Source organism: Papio anubis, chromosome 11 (assembly GCF_008728515.1).
Source record: "Papio anubis isolate 15944 chromosome 11, Panubis1.0, whole genome shotgun sequence".
Lineage (NCBI taxonomy): Eukaryota > Metazoa > Chordata > Mammalia > Primates > Cercopithecidae > Papio > Papio anubis.
In genome coordinates, this window is record NC_044986.1 from 51,209,863 (window position 1) to 51,214,621 (window position 4,759).

The 4,759-nt window shown below is 35.1% G+C and overlaps 1 long non-coding RNA gene across 1 annotated transcript; it reads right to left on the reverse strand.

The window, feature by feature from the left end:
* Nucleotides 1-600: 600 nt before the first annotated feature.
* On the reverse strand, nucleotides 601-4,329 carry LOC108587642. Its single transcript, XR_001906488.3, has 2 exons — nucleotides 3,487-4,329; nucleotides 601-854 (listed from the first exon to the last, which is right to left on the reverse strand). It is a non-coding gene; the product is annotated as an uncharacterized LOC108587642 (long non-coding RNA).
* Nucleotides 4,330-4,759: the final 430 nt, after the last annotated feature.

Here is a 4,759-nt window from a genome sequence, read left to right on the forward strand (position 1 = left end):
ATATCTTTCTCCTCTATAGAGCCAATGTTTCAAAATTTGTTTTTACTTAGTGATTCCATTTCCTCAGCTCTAATATAGTTGGTAGCCTACTGTGCCCAGTGAAAACATTCCACATCAAGGTCATCAAATGTCTTCTGTATTTCTAAATTCAATGGTGCTTTATAAAATTGTCGTCTTGAGCTTTCTTCAGTTTTTGTGAGAGCCACTCACTATTTCTCTCTGAAACACTTTTCTTTGCTTCCACTAAACCATGTTTTTTTATTTATACCTTCTAAATTTCTGACTCCTTTGAAGATGCATTTACTCATAACAACCATTAAATTTTAACATATGTCAAGACAGTGCAAGGCCCCTTTATCTTTCCTCTTCAGAATCTCTCCTTAGAAAAAGGTAACCATAAAGTTGACATTTGCATGCGTATCTTTTCAATGTATGGCTCTAGTCCAGACTTTTCTTTTAAACTAAGTACCAATATAACCAACTGCCTATTAATCATCTCTTTGCATGTGTCAAAATTACTTCAAGCTCAATATATCCTACATTCAAACATAATTTATCTCCTTCTGGGAATCAAATTATCTCCAGAGTTCTCAAACATCATGGTTGGGATATTACGCATTTATTGCCCCCAAGCTGAAACATAGGAATCATATTTGATAACTTCCATGTCTTTATTAAATTTCTCACTAAATCCCTTTGATTTTACTTTCAAACTATATCTCACAAATCCATCCATGTGTTCTCTGTCTACATTTCCCATCTGAATGTGGCCTTTCGCATGAGATATGAAACTGCACCCTAATGGGCAATTCTTCATCATCTATTAGCTCCACCAAGAGTTCTGTGCAGGGTACCTGAAAAAATATTTTGAAAATGCAAATTTGGATACGTGTTGCCCATTTTTCCTAAGATAAAAAAACACAATTCTTATCAAAATCTAAAATTTCTGCAAGAATTGGCACCTGGTTATCACACCAGGCAATTTGAACCTCTTTTTCTCTCTCAATTACTGTGTTCCCACCACTCTGACCATGATTTATCTCACATCAGGACATCTGCCTTTCCCTTAACTCAGAATATTTCAGCAACCCTCCTCCCTCTCCCTCTGCTTAGTAAACTGTGGTACCTAACACCGACCTCGATTCAGTGATCCTGGAAATAATTTCAACTCTCCTTGTAACGTGCTTCCTTATATACCCATGTTTTTATTTAAATAAATTATTAATGTATAATTAAATTGTGGTGTGACTATTCAATTAACATCTGTCTTCCTCACTAAATTGCAAGATTCATGAGGCCAAATTCAAGACGTTTGCTTAACACTTTATCCATAGGAAATAAAATAGTGCTTGGTTCCAAATAGGTACTTAAACATTTTAAAATCAGTGAGTATGCAAATGAATAATAAATTGAATGAATGAATATAAAATTTCAACCCTAGAACAGTATTTTCAAACTATTAATTATATTCCTAAAATTTAGGCCACTTTAATCTCATTGAATCTTCTATTCTCTATGAATTCAATCTCACCATTGAAGTTTCTTTTAGATTCTAGCATTCATTTAGGTATTGTGATATAAAAATACACTGAACAGTTTATAATACAAAATTAGTTAAGGCAAAGACAAAAGAAGAAACTATATACTACCATTAAAATATGTTTACATTTTTGCATAAATGAGAAAGTAGTTCTGTGTTTTAAAAGTCGACTGGATAATACTAACTCTCTCAAAAGAAGGAAAACACCTTGAGATTTTCTTTTTTATAATTACAAAGTGGAACTTTAATAGCAATAACTTGTGCTACAACTTGTTTAAAAGAAAAATAAACGTGTCTATTATAGGGAAAAAATTAGGTGATGTGCAATGCATAAACTTACTTCTTCGGCTTTGCTAATTGTGGCACCACTCTTACAATATTTGCAGTCATTTTCTATGGGCCTCACTTTCCACTTCTATGGGGAAAAATAAATTACATTGCAAATGGCAAGTCCTGCTCTTATTTGCAAAATATATAAAGAAATGATGCTTATACCTAGACCAGAGAGCTGCTTTGCAATAAAACATTTTTTGTATTACTGAGCAGCACTTCTATACAGTGAAAAAATGAAAAGATCAGAGATATAAAAATATATTTTAGAACATGTTATATTAATTTTGCTACAAGCTACAATGCAAAATTTATAGTCTTGTCTTTCTAATTCTTTGAATAACAAAGAAATCAGCACATTGATTGTAATGAGTAAAAAAATGTTTCTTCAGACTACTCTGATCAGATACCTTACCAGAGACACAGGCTACTTTACTATATTTAATAACTGCATAACTGTGAAAATACTTTTTAATTGAAATTAGTCCTCCAAGAATCATACTATATAAAATGTTTCTTTTATAAGAAATACTTAAAACTATTGTGTCTCCATGTCCTCGGTTTCACCGTGTCAGATAAAAATTTTCTCAATTTAATATTGTCTATCTCTGGCTAGGCACAGGGCTCACGCCTGTAATCCCAGCACTTTGGGAGGCCAAGGCGGGCAGATCACTTGAGGTCAGGAGTTCAAGATCAGCCTGAGCAACATGATGAAACACAATCTCTACTAAGAATACAAAAATTAACTGATTAGCTGGATTAGCTTGATGTGGTGGCAGGTGCCTGTAGTTCCAGCTACTTGGGAGTTTGAGGTGGGGGGATCACTTGAGCCCAGCTATTTGGGAGGCTGAGGTTGCAGTGAGCCAAGATACCACCACTGTACTCCAGCCTGAGTGATACACACACACACATACACATATATACACATACATATATACACACGCATATATATATACACACACACGTGTGTGTATATATATACACGTGTGTGTATATGCATATATAGTGTGTATATATATTTTTTTACTGGCCATGAAAGATTATAAATAAATGTTAAATATACATTTAAAATCTATTTGGTCTATGTCTTCTTTCTTGGACAGTGGGCTCCATAGAGAACACATTTGCTGTCTATCTCCTACCACAGGGACTTATTCTACCTCAATGCCTCACTAAACTCATTTACATTATTTATTCATTATAGAGACACAATGCCTGGCAAACACAGACATACTTTTACAAAATACAATCAACCCACTTTTCCCAGCAGTGTATTTAGGAGGTGGGTTTGAGTACTGAGCGCTGTTCAATGTACTTAGGAAGTTCAGTCAAAAATAAGCAAAGATAGGTCCAATTGCTGGGTCCTTGGCAAGATTATGTTATATGGTCTACCTTTACTCACAAAGAGAGTGTCGGTTATGGTCCTGGCAGAAACCAGAAAGTCCACTAAAACTGGGTAATTTGTGAAGAGTTTAATACAGTAACTATCTGAAAGATTTGGACAGAGAATGAGGAAACCACAGGGGAAGGTTGTTTCCTGCATCTAGTAACAGTGTCCCAGTTCTGATTGTCCTGCAGCAGATGCGCTTGGTGCCTTTTATGTTCCCTTAACCTACCTCTGATTTCAGCTTAGGGATGCTTGACAGTTCTGTGCATACTGCAACCCCTCTTCATTTGTGTTTTGGAATTTTTCAGAAGCCACAGGAGATCTATGAGGGTAAAAACTGTATAGAAGAGCAGGAGAGTTAATATTCCAGAATAAATGGGGTGGGCTGGGAATTTGTAAGTACCTATGCTTTCCATCTTTCAGAGAGAAAAATCCAGAGGAATATTCTACATGGTTCCTTAGAAAGTTCTCAGCAGACTTCAACTCTAGTTGACCAAATTTTAACCACCTCAATAACCTTTTATTTAAAAAACAAAACAAAACAAAACAAAAAAAACAAAAAAAAAAAAACGACTGTGGGTACACACTAGGTGAATATATTTATGGAGAACATGAGATATTTTGATATAGGCATACAATGCATAATAATCACATCAGGGTAAATGAGGTATTTAGCACCTCAAGCCCTTATCTTTTCTTTGTGTTAAAAACAATCCAATTACACTCTCCTAGTTACTTTAAAATGTACAATACATTGCTGTTAACTGTAATCACTCTTTTTTGTTATCAAATAATAGATCTTATTTATTCTGTCTAACTATATTTTGTACCCATTAACCATCCACTCTTCCCTACAACCCATTACCTTCCCCAGCCCCCGGTAACTGGCATTCCACTCTCTATCTCCATGAGTTCAATTGTTTTAATTTTTAGCTCCCACAAATGAGTGACAACATGCAAAGTTTGTCTTTCTGTGCCTGGCTTATTTCACTTAACCCAGTAATCATCATAACCATTTCTGCAAATGACAAGATCTCGTTCTTTCTTGTGGATGAGTACTTCATTGTGTATATGTGCCAGATTTTCTTTATGCATTCATCTGTTGATGGACACAGGTTGCTTCCAAATCTGGGCTATTGTGAACAGTGTTGCAATAAACATGGAAGTGTGGGTATCTCCTCAATATACTGATTTCCTTTCTTTTGGATATATATTGAGCAGTGGGATTGCTGGATCATATGAACCATATAATCCAGTAACATACATTTTATTGGTTTTCTCTTCTGTCTTGTCTTGATGATTCTGAGATAATTTCTAATAAACTCCTTCTACTCATGTATTTCTCAACTCTTCAAGGGAGAAAAAAATAGTATACACCCGTGAGCCCTAATAAGTAAGAATATAAAGCAGTTACAAGAACTCTCTGTCTCTCTCTCTCTCACACACACACACACACAGACACACACACACACATACAGAGAGAGAGAAAGAGAGAGAGAGAA